The 14940-nt window shown below is 41.2% G+C and overlaps 1 long non-coding RNA gene across 1 annotated transcript in view; it reads right to left on the bottom strand.

Moving 5' to 3' along the window:
- Nucleotides 1-14940, bottom strand: part of LOC139040389 (uncharacterized) — a 37191-nt gene that overhangs the window by 5139 nt on the left and 17112 nt on the right. The window contains exons 2-4 of the long non-coding RNA XR_011494853.1: nt 3767-3855; nt 3360-3504; nt 921-969 (exon numbers count right to left, since the gene is read on the bottom strand). This is a non-coding gene — a long non-coding RNA (uncharacterized lncRNA). The remainder of the gene's footprint in view (nt 1-920; nt 970-3359; nt 3505-3766; nt 3856-14940) is intronic.

A 14940-nucleotide genomic window follows, 5' to 3' on the forward strand; every position in this document is an offset into this window, starting at 1 on the left:
TCCACATGCGTCTCAAAAACAGACCATCCAGAGCAGGAGTCATCATTTGACCCCAGACATTCCCCACCTAGTGTTTCTATTCTATTCTTTTCCTCTGTTCATTATCTTGAGTCATCACCATCCTCCTAGGGATTTGGCCTTGAAAGCTGTGTAATCTCCAAGTTCCTCCTTCTTTTAGTTCCACACTCAAAAATCTCTTCTCAAATCCTGTTGATTCCGTCTCCAAAATACCTTTTGAATTTACCATCACAGTGACTACCCTCATTCAGGCCTCATCCATAGGTCTCCGTCCACCTTGGTCTTCTGTCCCAGAGCCTCCTACACATGGCTGCTTAGGAAAATATTTCCACAGATTCAGTGATAAGGCCGTTCTTTTTGCAATCCTCAGATGGCTTCATATCACACATGGAATAAAGTTCAAACTCAACCTCATATTCAAAGCTCTTTGAACCTTGACCTCAGTCTTGTTTCCAGACTTATCTTCAATCTATCAACAAATATTCGTTAAGTCTACTATGTGCCAGGTGCTATGCTGGGCCCTGAGGATACAAGGGTGAGCAACAGCAGACCCAGTCCCTGGCCTCACTGCATTTCATCTGGGACATGCTTTCTCGTCCCCTTGAATTTCCAAACCACTCATCACTATCCAGATATGCTTTATGCTTTGCTCTCTCTAGGCTTGTCCTCTATCTGGAGTGCCTTTTCCTTCCCCATAGTCACCTGTCGAATTCTTCAAAAGGTCAGACCTAAATTTTGCTTCCTCCAAAATTTTTCCCAGGTTCCCCCAACCAGGATTAATTCATTTATACACCACAGGCCCTTTCTACTTCTATTATAATTCATTATGGTACAGAGGAACGACCATGAACCTTGAAGCTAAAAAACACTGGGGTCAAGGCCTGTTTCTGCCACTTACTGACCTTGCAAACTGGAACAAATCACACAGTTCTTCAAAGGCTATTTCTCCACCTGTAAAATGGAGACAATAACATCTAGCTCACGTGGTTGCTACAGGTTAAGCAATACAGATAAAAATAATATGATGGCACACAACATGGTCTATCTTTTATATTATATGTTTGTAGAAATGGCTGATTATTCTATCCCTGTAGGAGTGTTAAAGGGAAATAGTCCATCATAAATAGAAACTTTTACCATGGTGATATCACTTTACCCATTTTTTGAGTTGAATATTGTTGTCATGTATTTAATCCTTTCTCTAAACTGGCTGTTGTATGTAATCTCAATCATCTCCATTCCCAGGTAATATGTATTATCCCTGTGTTTAATATTGTTTATTAGCAATCAGCATTTATTTCCATCCTCTTCTATGCTTTCCCCTGTATCAAAAGGACTGGAAGCTTAAGAAGTACATTTCCGGATGCAATTTAAATTACAACAATAAGATAAACTCAAGATATGTGGAACAGGGAGGGAAAGTTGAAGGCATTCTTCCAAAAGAAGTGGAGGTAGACATGGTGGCTTTGGCAGACGTGAGTTTTTGCAGGTATGTCCAGACTCCATGTTCTACCAGTAGTGCCTAGCCTTGAGGCTCTTCTTTCCACTAGCTCCAAATAGAGAAAATTTGGAGAAGCGCTCTCCTTGGCCAATGTCCCATGTTCATCCCTTAACCAACTACTGTGGCCAGGGAAACAAAGCTCCCTAAGAATATGGCAACTCTCATTTGGATCATGTAGCCACAGATGATAGCGGTATACTTCCCCAAAGTAAGTGGAGTAACACAGACAAGGCCACTGAGAAGTCATCTTAGCCTAAGCTTCCCAAAAAGCAGTTTTGTGTGAAGGTAGCTTATTTAGAAGTTATCCTAAGGCACAGGAGTGAGGGTCTGGAGGAGTAAAACAGGAAAGGGGAAAAAAAAACCACAAAAATCCCATGATGCATTATTGATTTGGTAACCACTATGGGTAGCTGGTGCTCAATCCTGCCAGCATGTATTATTTACTTTGACACGTTAACTTGGCTGAGGGAAGCAACAGTTTCAAGTTTCTTACCGTAATGGCTCTGACTGCACAGGTTTGGGAACAAATGGGAGAGTTCTGCCAGCTACTAACTATACATATCCCAACTGCATGCCCAAAAACCAGGGAAATCACCACAGGGTAGACCCCACAGATCCACTGAACCCACTGTGAGACATACTTGAGCTCGAACTCCATTTATCACCTGGCTTCCCAATGGCCCCGTTTTAACTGAAGGATAATGAAGGTACTTTAGGTCCCCTGAGTCAGTATCAACACAGAGCCATGGGCTCCTATATCAAGAGTTGTCAGAAAGTCTGAGGATTCCCTTTGTGCCAGTCCATATTCACCCTGATAAAACAGTCTTAGATGCCTTTAGAGAATGATCATGGGAACATCTATCATATCTACTTGCAGTTGCATTGCTTCGTCTTTCCTCAAGGGGATCCACCTCTCCTTCAATGAGTGGGCTTTGGGTCTGGGAAATGACGCATTCGGAAACTGGGTGAGGGACTGTTTTTCTCTGAAGTAAAAATTGATGAAGGTTTCTGTTCACCAGCTCTTGATTTTCTTGTTATTGTATAAGTCAAATAACATTCTTGTTGGCTTTCTATCTATCTCACCCCTAGGAACACATGATTTATTAGTTATTACTACAGATTTCTGAGGGTCAAGGCATACTGAATACTACTGTAGCCTCACTGCCCATTATCCTAACAGATAAGTGCTGCCATTGGCCACTGTCATTTCAGAATCCTATCACTCCCTTGACATTAGGAATCTCAATTTCCTGGCAACATTCAGTCAACCCCAGACTATACAAGACAGTTATCACAGAGCTTCTCAAATTGACTGGTGCCCATTAGCAATACTTGCCTCATTGTTTTGGTGAAAGAAGTGTCCTCTGAGTTCTGCTGGGGAACATTGTCAAGTGCCAGCTTCTCTGATCACAAATAATAAATTTATTCTAACATTTTCACCTCTTTGAATCTTCAGACCCTTTCCTCTGTACTATGCCAAGGCAGTTCCAGCATCTCCACCTCATTTATAGTGGGCTATCATAGTGCTCAAGCTTCAAAAAGCCATCTCAGCAGCATGTCAGATAGGCTTCTGGTGCTAGGCTCCTGGTGTCTTTGCCAGAACATTGAGCCCCAAGTCGTGGGGGAGTGCTCCCATGTCAATAAACTATACCCCACCCAGCTTTATAATCCCACTCCCACCACCATCCCTGACGAAGTATCCTCAAGATCCTCAGGCATTTGTGTTCCCTAGATTCCCGAAATATTCATATTAACGAGGTCCTGCTATTTCTTTGGCATGTAAGCTACTTTCCTACAGAATGAACTGTATTTCTGCTCTGGGGCTATGCTGATATCTTACCATAGTTATGGGTCTGAAGGCAATGAGGGAAGTCATGTCAGATCTTGAAGAAGAAAACCATAACCTTGAGAGGAACCTGCTCAGGTGTGATCTTTCAAATGTCTCCAGACAAGAGGAGGTTGCTCTCTTCTACAAAGGTCAAGAGCTGGTGAACAAAAGGCTGATGTCAGTTACCACGATGGAAAAAAGGAGTCCACCTCATTTACTGTAGATCTGTGAGATGCTAGTTCTGCTCTAATGGATGACATTGGCATGGACATCCTCTACACCTGGTAAGGCTTATGCCTTGTGGGAAACTAATAAAAGAAGATGAAATCTCAGCATAAGAACAAAGTAAATATATATAATCAGGCTTATTAAATACTCCACAAAAAAGAAGCTACCAAACTGATAGGGGTAAAACATACCTTGGAGCCAAGTTGACGCTGGTCATATTTTATTCAGACCTGGTGTAGCCTGCAGTCAGGACACAACACAGGGAGTCAAGGAGAAGGCCCTGAGCAAGCAGAGGAGCTTGGATGAACTTTTTAGACTTTGGTTAAAGAAAAAAAAGACCCTTTAGGGGCCAGCCCAGTGGCGCAGCAGTTAAGTGCACACATTCTGCTTCGGCGACCCAGGGTTCGCGGGTTCGGAACCCGGGTGAGGACATGGCATCACTTGGCAAGCCATGCTGCGGCAGGAGTCCTACATATAAAGTAGAGGAAGATGGGCACTGATGTTAGCTCAGGGCCAGTCTTCCTCAGCAAAAAGAGGAGGATTGGCAGCAGATGTTAGCTCAGGGCTAATCTTCCTCAAAGAAATAAAAAAAGACTCTTGGCAGATGACCTTCCGTTCTTTTCTTGAAATTATAGTCAAAGTTGTCTTGTCTTCACTTCAGCACCTCTAGAAGTGATCCCCCCGAATAAGCCCTCCAATTAACTCCAAACCGTGTGGAGGAGGCAGTGTGATTGTGGCTGTCTACGTATGTAAACAGGTGAGCAGCTATGAATAAAATTAGTGAATTCAGAATTCTGTGTCTATGGTGATTTGTTTGAAGTCTTCTTACTCAAAATCTAGCTTAAGGAAGAAAAATACCATTTGTATTTTAATTGAAAGCATTCAGTAGTGAGGAATTTGCTGAATTTTCCCCAAGACATTCTTTTCAATAATTTAGTTGTACTGTAAGCAGTTTAAGAAAAGCTATTTGGACATACTGTTTTAGGAACATTTATACCCTCTACAGAAAAGAATCCAGTATTGTGACACCATCGTAAGCATTTCTCTGATAAGAGGGAATCGATTCCTTACTGTACGACACTGGAGTAGGGCTTACCCAGGGAGTTAAATTCTTTGTTTGGAGTAGGAATGAGGTGAAATAAGCTTTAAGTTAAGAAATTTGGAACAAAGAGGGGAGTCAAGGCAGTATCTGGGACAAAGATGGATCTAGGAAACAAAATAAAGATCTAAATGTTAACACATACTAAGGGAGCGATCTTGCCTATAGGAAAGAGAGACCTTCAAGGGCAGCAGTCTGACTGGGCCAGAAATGCCAGAAATGCTTAACCTGGTTTTTAATACAAAGTAAATATTGTCTTCTCCCTTAGTGAAAGCAAATTAATAAGAGATCAATTACGGTGTCTAATCACTGACATCTGCAAGGGGCGAAGGGTTTAGGGATAACAATCAGCCTGATAATCTTGCATGTTTTGTAATGTGTTTTATATCCATTTCTCATTGTTCACATATGTACAACTCATTTCCAAACTAATCTGTAAGTCTCTCAAAGGCGAGGGCCAAAGTACTAATTTTTCAGCAAACAACACAAGGCCTATCATAGTGTCTTACAAAAAAGTCAATGAGCAAATATATTCCATAATTCAGAACACTGTAACACTGTTCTAGTTTTGCTTTTAGATTAAAATTGATCTTGTTGCTAAGAAATTTAACAGATACTCTGCAATGAAATAAATTTGCTTATGTAGTGGAAAGTGTGCCTTGACCTGGGAGCAGACAAACCATGGTATTCTCTTACTTATTAGGTAGGTAAATTCAACCTCTATAAGACCATCTTAAATGAAAGAAGAGAAGAATACTATTCACCCCGGAGGATTATTATAACCATTCAGTCAGGTGAATTCTGATTTAAAAACATTTATTAAATACCTGTTATGTACTAGGATTATCATGCTGAGCTCTGGGGATAGAATGAAGGGAATATTTTGTAAGACAGTTCACATTCCACAGCACAGGGATTTCAGAACCTTATACCTCACACGGCCTAAAGAATTTTAGAACTCAGAGGGAATGAAGATATCATCTTGATCAATATCTTCACTTCTCAGATGAGTAAACAAGGCCAAGAGAGTTTAAATGAATTCGCCAAAATCACCAACAGGTTAGCTGTAGAGTCAGATTTACAGTCTAGGTCTTCTTGTTCCTGGTACTCTGTTCCCCTGCATCCTGACACAGTATGTCCTCTCCTTGTGGGTAATGCATGGATGCTTTGCTGGAAATAAAGACAGAACTTGAGAACAGCATTTCCTCCACAGTCCTGCCTATTCTCAAATGGAACAGCATTTTATTACTGCCCACAACTTATCTAGTTCACATTTAAAAATAAAAATGGTGTGGAATTTTTTTTTTCACTGAGGAAAATTTGCCCTGAGCTAACATCCGCTGCCAATCTTCCCCTTTTTTGCATGTGAGCCACCACCACAGCATGGCCGCTGACACATGTGTGGTGAAGGTCTGTGCCCAAGAACTGAACTGGGCCCACAAAATGGAGCATGCAGAACTTAACCGCAAGGGCACCGGGGCTGGCTCTTCAAAAAAGTTGTGGAATTTTAGGGGCCAGCCTGGTGGTGCAGAGATTAAGTGCACATGTTCCACTTTGGCGGCCCGGCCTTCGCCAGTTCGGATCCCAGGTGTGGACATGGCACCGCTTAGCACACCATGCTGTGGTAGGCGTCCTACATATAAAAAAGTAGAGGAAGATGGGCATGGATGTTAGCTCAGGACCAGTCTTCCTCAGCAAAAAGAGGAGGATGGCAGCAGTTGGCTCAGGGCTGATCTTCCTCAAGAAAAAAAAAAACAAAAAAAAAGTTGTGGAATTTTAGAGTTCATCAATATACAGCCACTCTAACATTTTGTCTATTTCTTTAGCCCCTGATCACAAATGCACCCATCAACATAGATGCAATTTTATGAATTGATCTTTTCATTAATAAATCGTAAACATCTTCTCTATGTTGCTACAGTCTCATAAATATACTTTAAACAATTAAGTTTATTGGTGGTTTCCATTATAAAAGATGACAGTTACTCTGGAAAATTTATAATTCAGAAAAGGCTAAAATTAGAGGAAAATGCAGCACCTATTATTTCATCACATATAAATTTAACCACTACCTGTTTTTTGGAGTTTTTATTATAATATTTAATGACAGTAATTTTTTATCTTGACAGAAATATATTCTTTATTATAACATATTTAGGTAACCGTGTTGGCATTTCTGGAGGAAGGAGGGGCTTGAATGGGTTGGTAGAATTAGTTTGAGGTTGTTTAGTGCTGTTCAACAATATTTCTGTTTCTCCTTTGAAGCATATGGCAGAATTGTATTTCTCTGCCCTCTTGAAGTCAACCAAGGCTTTTATCAATAGGATATGAGTGGAAATGACATGTGTTAGTTGAAGGTGGGAGCTTCTAAAAGCCAGTGCACAATTTGCTAAGTTTTCTTCCTCCTGCCATGGTGACCTGCAAAGTACCAAATGGTGGAAGTTCCATCAGCTCGAGTCCTCGTGCAAGGATGATGCAGAAACACGCCCACAGCAGGGCAACAAGAAACATACGACACGAGCAAGAAATTGCATTTGCTGTTTTAAGACGGTGAGATTTTATTACTGCAGCGTAACCCTAGTCTATACATTCTGACATTTTGCTTTAATTTTTGAAGCATTCTGTCTCACATTGAAATGACTGCTGGTGATAGGGTGATCTGACTTTGACATCCGCCACTCCACTGGTCACCAGAGGTCATGTGATTGTACTTTCGGTCTGTTCCTGTTCCATATATCTCCTTCCCAAAGACAAGAGTTCAGTGGGAGAGGATAATCTTCTCAGATAGAAGAGGACCACTTTTTATTTATTTATTTATTTATTTATTTATTTACTTTTGAGGAAGATTGGCCTGAGCTAACATCCGTGCCCATCTTCCTCTGTGTTATCTGTGGGATGCCTGCCACAGCACGGCTTGATTAGCAGTGAATAGGTCTGCTCCTGGGATTCAAACTGGCAAACCCTGGGCCGCCGGAGCAGAGCTGTGAACTTAACCATTGTGCCACCAGGTGGGCACCGAAAAGGATTACTTTTTAATCAAAGTGATAAAAATAACTGCACTCTCTCCTAAAATCTGAAAACAAAGCAAATTGGGTTTTTATAAAGAGATTTGTGTCCTTGACAAGAAAACAGTGTGTTTGGAAAAGTCCTATTATAGATGGTTATAATTCCTTGATTAAAGAACTCAAAGAATAGGATGCGTAGCACAATCTCTGGCATGTAACAGATATTCAATATACACAAATTCAGAAAGAGAAAAGAGTAAAGTGGAAGAGGAAGAAAAGATAGGGAGAGGGAGAAGGAGGAAGATGAGAAGGAGGCTGAAGACAGACATATATATATATATATATATTCAACCTGAATAAGATAATTTTCAAAAAGAAGGGTATGCCCATGTTGGCATTATCTTAATCAATCAAGAGGTTCTTTATAGCAGCTATGTCTCACAGAGAGACTTCCAATACCACTGGGTCTAAAAAGTCACAAGGCCCAAGTGGCAAGGCAACTTGCCTTGCAGCCCAAACCTAATATAGAGCCTTTTCTTGCTCTGGACGCCACTCAAAACCGGATGCCTTATGTGCTACTTGCTCAAAGAGTCAGAGAATTGTGCTCAAATATGGTATAGGTTGCCTCCAAAATCCAGAGAGGTCTTTTCTTTGTGATGGGAGATGCCAGGTACAGCAATGTGTTTGTAACTTTTAGAGGGGATATTTTAACATGCCTCAGACCACTGTACCCATCGAAACTCACTGGTGTGCCAGACCCCTGAAGTCTCTCAGAATTTGTCTTCCATCCTTTAGTGTACATATTAAGGCATTTAGGGTTCTTGCTTCTTCCTGCTCACCAGGTACAATTAGCATAATGTAACCAATGTAATGGACCATTGTGATAATCTGTGAGATATTAAGATCAAAATTTTCCCTCTGGGTTCTGTTATGACAGCAACAGGAGAGCTCCTATAGCCCTGAAATAAGACAATGATAGTGTTCTATGCTCCCTGCCACATAAAGGTAAACTGCTTCTGCTGACCTTTGCTAATAGGAACTGAATAAAGCATCTTCCAGGTCAGTATCTGCAAACTAGAGGCCAGACTACAAATGACATCATCACCTAATTAGGCTTGCAAAAATCTACATTCGTCCTCCAAGACCTATTTGGCTTTTGCCACCAGCCAATGGACAAGTTAAATGGGAAAGTGAAGCAAATTAGCAGGTTTTTATGCAGGGGGAGTCTGGTTCTCTGGGAGCAGGGGGAAGGTAATGCTTCTGCTGGCAAGGACGGTTTAGGGGATACGAGGATTCAAAGTTCTCAGCCCCATCTCCTCTGCTCAAATGTCCTGACTATGTCTTAGTTTCCTACCCCTTTCCTATCGATGGCTTAACTTAGCACAAGAGACTTAATGGTGTTGTGCATTTAACTGATGCTGCAACTCTGCAACCTTTACAGTCAGGCTCTGTGTTTAATTCTCAGTCACACCTGCCCTGAGCATCTTAGACCTAAGGGAGTCCTTTAAAAATGTGGTATATACTTTCCAATTATCCATCCATGCCCTGAGTTGGGCATTCAGTGCTCTAAATTTGCCCTTTTTTCTATATATGCTCTGCCGGGTTATGAGACATGGCCATCCCAAGCCACACAATCTTTGTACCTACCATTGTTGCCATAGCCACTAAGTGTCAAGGCCACTTGACATTCTAGTGCCCTGCTTTTAACCTTCTTTCCATTCCACGCCATTAGTAATCGTGTCCCAATATTCCCCCTTGCAAGATGGTTATCCATGTGGTCTGTTTCCTGGAGCTATCCCATTCTCCTTTAATAGTTCTATCAGTCAGGAACCTGCCAGGAAAGAGATAGAACCCTCAAAAGGGGTGATTAAAGAAATTTTAATGAACTCAGTATTTACAAAGGTGACAAGATATAGGGAAATCCATAAGAGATGGTGGAGTACCATAGGGCTAGCAATAGCAGGCACCATCGCCATCTCTAAACTAGAATGGGCAAGTAGAGAGAGGGATTATGAAACCAGTGAGAGCTGTAGTCACAGGAGAGGGCTTCCCAGCAGGAACTGTGGCCTTTGGTACAGGAATACATAATGTTGTCTAAAATGGACAGTATCTAGCACAGCACAGTCCTCTGACACGTTAGTATCTATGTGACTCATAACTGGAGGGCTCTGAGGCAACTGGAGTTCTCTGGAGGAAAATGGTTATCAGATGGAGATGGGGCCAAGACAGAATTAAGCACCAGGATAGGAGGGGCAGAGGGACAAACCAGGAGTTTCTGAGCTGGGTTGTCTTCAATATCAGAGCCCAATTCCAGAGATGTCAGTCCTGACGAGCATGCTCTAGCCCATCTTTAGAGGAAAGAAGGATCTGGACCCAGGGAAAGGACCTAGTAAAAAGTAGGTGAGGAGGTGGTTAGAACTCCAACCTGTTAGGCAGGCTTTCAGGACTAGGTACTAATTCTGTCCAGTAACAGGACAGAAGGTTGAGTAGATTAGCCTCTTCCAGCAGAGATTAGATAGACAGGGAGCAGCCCGATGCTCATGTGGCACCCTGTTAATCAACAAATATTGAGCTTTATTATGTGCCAGGCATTGTCCTGAAAACTGGAGATATGGTGTTCAAAGAAGAAAAAAATTCTTGTCTTTATGGAGCTTATGTAGAAGTGAGGAAGGCAGAGTTCAGATAAATTCATTCAAATGGTTAATTAACTATTATAGTAAAACGTGCTGTGGAGGAGAACCGTAGCGTGATATCAGGGCAGACCATGGGGACCCAACCTAATCTAGGGTCAGGAAGACTTCTCACGGTCATTAGCCTGCAAGGGTGAGAGGAGCAAACCACTTCCAGACACCGCTCCTCTATGGGGAAAGAGCTCCCAGCCTTGCCTCTGCCAAGCTCCAGGCCTGCACAGAACAGAGCCTGACGGAAGGCTGGCCCTGGAAGAGTCTAGAGGAGACAGAAGCTGCTTCTGGAGGTGTGTGTGCTAATGGCGGGGCTCCAATTCCATTTCCTCTGTGAGTCTAAGATTTCTGTGTGTGTGTGAGAGAGAGAGATAACACTTTTATGTCTCTGTCTCCATCGCTGTTTCCTTTTTGCTCCAATGTTGGGTCTTCAAACTTGGAAACCAAGCCCAGCAAACACTCAAACTGATTCTCAGGTAGCTGAGGCAAATGCTGAATTCTCTCATGTTATTCCTGCCTATCCCTTCTTTCTCTTCTCGGCACCTGTGTCTGCACAGCCTTTGATTCTTTCTGCGTTGTGATTAAGAGCTCCAACTCTGAGGTCATATAAACCTAGGTTCTAATTCTGGCCTCCCCAGTTACTAACTGTGTGACCTTGGGCAAGTTCCTTAATGTCCCTTAGCTTCAAGTTCTCCAAATACGAAGGGAGGGTATTAATAGTAGCTACCTCACAGGGCTAGTGTGATAATAAAATGAGATATGCCACGAGAAGGAAGCTCTAGTAATTATTCAGTTTTTCCCTTTTCATCCCTCGGACCTGACAACACAAATCTCACCCCTGAACTTTAACCCCCATCCTCCACCAGGACACTGACTGCAGTTACTCCTAGGTGCTTCTCACTCAGGGCTGCCTCACAGAAACACCTCATCCAGCCTCGTTCTCTAGGGCGCCACGAGAGGGTTGGCCATGAAGTCGGTGCCCACCCCAGGGTATCGGGCAGCTCCTCCTCATCTCCTATCCTCTCGCCTTTCCCTCTCATTCCATACACTGTTCCTAATGTGGATAGAAGGGTGTTTTTTTTTTTCATATTTATGGAACAATTTTATGTAAACTCTTCTTAATTTTAAAGTCACCTGAATATAATGTTACACATTTCAGTCTGCAAAAAACTCTGACAACCACAATGGTTTGTACTAATGCTAACGTTTTTCTCTGGTTCTATGGGCCTGGATAGGAACGAAACAGTTCCCCAGCCTGGGACGAGATGATCTCTTGCAGTTCTTATAGAGATATGAAAACCAAGCTAATGACAAAATAATGAGTTCTGGTCTTACACAATGTGCAAGGCGTGTGTCCAGGCTCTGTTGATAAGTCTGAGGGGTTTGGGGCTGGCATTTCAAGAAAAAAAGAGTACAGTGGTCTATATTTCTTTCTATTTAATCTTTTGTAGGATTTATTTATTTACGCTAGTTTCTTGATTTCTGGATTCGCCAATAAGGCTCCTGATTAGACACACATATTCTTCATTTCGACACTGAATGTATTTTATCATAACGTTTTTCCAACCTTTTTATTTTGGAACAATTTAGATCTACAGATAAGTTACGAAGATAGTACAATGATAAGTTACAAAGATAGTACAGAGAATTCTTTTATACGTTTTGCCCAGCTTCCCCTAACGTTGTTATACTCTTCATGACATTTATCAAACCTAAGAAATCAACACTGGTACCGCGTTGTTAACTAGATTACAAAGTTTATCTGAATTTCTGGATTTCACCATTATTCCCACGTATCCTCTTGTTCTGCTCCAGGATTCAGTGGGTACCCCATTGCATTTAGTCATCACATCTCTCTAGTCTCTTCCAATCTGTGACGGTTTCTCAGTCTTTCCTTACGTTTTGTGAACTTGACGCTTGAAGAGCACTGACCAGATATTTTGTAGAATATCCCTCAATTTGGGTTTGTCTGATGTTTTCTCATGGTTAGACTGGAAGTATGGGCTTTTTAGAATACCACCGAGATGAAGTGCCCTTCTCATTGCAACATATCAGGGATACAGGATATCAACATGTACTAATCAACTTACTACCAGTGATGTTAACCTTGATCACTTGGTTAAGGTGGTGTCTGCCAGGTTTTTTCACCGTAAAATTACTATTTTTTCCCTTTTCATGTTCTATTCATTAGAAGTGAGTTACTAAATCCAGTTAACACTCAAGGACTGGCGAAAATGCCTGACGCCTCCTGGAGGGAGCAGTACTGAAGAATTTGTGGACATATCTTAAAACCACCAAAGCTTTAATAAATATTTGGGGGAGCTACTTTGAGGTTATGCAACTATTCTGTTTCTTTTTAAAGTTTCACCCACTAATTTTAGCATTCATCCCTGAATCTTGCCCACAATTATCACTGTAGTGTTAGAATAGGGATTTTCTATTGCCCTCATTTCTTTTACATTTATAATGTGGAATTAAGGAATTTTTCTTTAAGGAGGAGTTTTTCCTTCTTCCCCATTTATTTATTCGTTGTCATTTGTTTATATTGGTATGGACTAATAGACATTTATTTTATTCTTTGAGTTATAATCCAATACTATTGTTATTAATTTTCTTGATCAAATTTTTCCAGGGTTGGCCAATAAAAGCTCTTTCTATTTCTCTATCTATCTATCAATCAACATCGGTTTATACTGATACCTTTGACTCATCCAACACCACGCAGTTCATTCTAGCCTTCCCTCCTTTGCTTATTTGTAACTTACTGTCTCTGACATAAAGAAACATGACTTCCATTATCCACAATTTATTTACTTATTTATTCAACCTTAGTGTACCTGTAAAGCAGCATCAGAATTGCTAACCTGTACTCTTGTGTGGAACACAGTTACCAACTAGAATACTTGTGTTTTTCTATAGTTCTTATGTCTTTAATCTTATAGTTTTCAGCAAAAACACTGTTTTCCAAAATTACTTAGGTCAGCTCCTTCCCCACACCTCCCATGTAGTTATGTCATACATTTTTCATACAGTTAGATTCATTTGTCATAGTCTTTCTGCATTTGGTCTCTGGATCCCCCAACATTCTGATTTATTTTTTAAAATTCACACACTGTAAAGTTTACTCTTTGTGGTACACAGTTTAGCAGGTTTTACCGATTGCATGAGTCATGAATTCACGAATTCATCCCCATAATACCATACAGAACAGCTCCATCACCATAAAATTGTGCAGCTCCTTTGTAGAGAATTCCTTCCCCTCACCTAACACCTTATCATAATGTTTTTAGTAATACACATTTTCAAGCAATAAAGGATATTAGCAATCAATTTGTCCAAAATTTTTCCATTTTATAATTTTTGATATTTTTTAAATTTATAGAAGTAATACATACACAGTTTTGTTAAATCGTAGAAAAATGTATAATATGAAAAGCAATTCTCCCTCAGTTGTTTGCATGCATGAAGATGTAAGGGCTTATCTACCTCTATGGGTCTTTTTCTCTCCACTGGTATGCTCTTGTCTGGCCCAGTCTTGGACCTTTATATCTAGAAGTCTCTCCCAGTAGTTAATGGTTCCAAGCCCCATTCTCAGAAGTAACCAGCACTGAGTTTTTTATTTCACATATGAGAAAGTCGAGAATCAGAGATTACTCACACAATTATTTATGGTAAAACTTGAGATGAAACTCAGACTCAAGACTCCCAGCCCATTAGTCTTCCTGCCTCCTGGTGTTTTTGTCCAAAGGTATGTACTCAGATCAATCTGCAACCCAAATATGGATGACTTTGAAATGAATAACTTGTCAAACACCCATGAGGTGGTAAGTAGACATTCTGACCTCAGCTGCTGCAGCTGTAGATAAAGGGCCATTCATGTGTTGGGGCAGGGTCTCAATCCCAATGATTTTTCTTTTCCATGTTATGCCCTGGAGGCCTATAGAAAACCTTTCCACTCTGGCTGCAGCAGGGGTTTAGTAGGGATTTGTAGAGAAGCTTTCGCACAGAAGGCCTCAGCAAAGATTTTCTTATGGAAGTCCCTGTTTTGAAACATTTGAGCAGTAGCGATTAGAAGCACAGCATTCCAGAACAATAAAAGCATCGTTAAGAAAATCTGTGCCCTTAAAACTGAACTTTGAGGAACTGAAGAGAATGAGAAACTCCAGATTTCAGATACTAGCTGTGACAAAAAGAAGCAACCCCCCAACTGGATCAGTGTGACACTCTGAAGCAAAAGAGATCAAAGAGAGAATGTATGGAGCCAGCCTGACTCGAGAGGAAGAGCTGCCACAGGAACAGAATAGGACATCCTCCTATCACCTCCTGGCTGAAGGGCTCACCAGCATCGAGAGGAGAGGAGCTGCTGTAACTCTAAAACTATACCATGATCATAGCTGTGAGTACTAGAGATACAGCACAGATAGTTACAGTCATTATTTCCATTGCACGATTTAGTTTTTCTGAACGAATTTTCTTATCACTTGAATAAAATGAACTCCTTCATGTACTGTTAAAGATAGATGCCCAGGGGCCAGATTGTGACCAAGTGATTAAAGTTCCATGCATTCCATTTCAGCAGC

The sequence above is a fragment of the Equus asinus genome, chromosome 16, assembly GCF_041296235.1.
Source record: "Equus asinus isolate D_3611 breed Donkey chromosome 16, EquAss-T2T_v2, whole genome shotgun sequence".
NCBI lineage: Eukaryota > Metazoa > Chordata > Mammalia > Perissodactyla > Equidae > Equus > Equus asinus.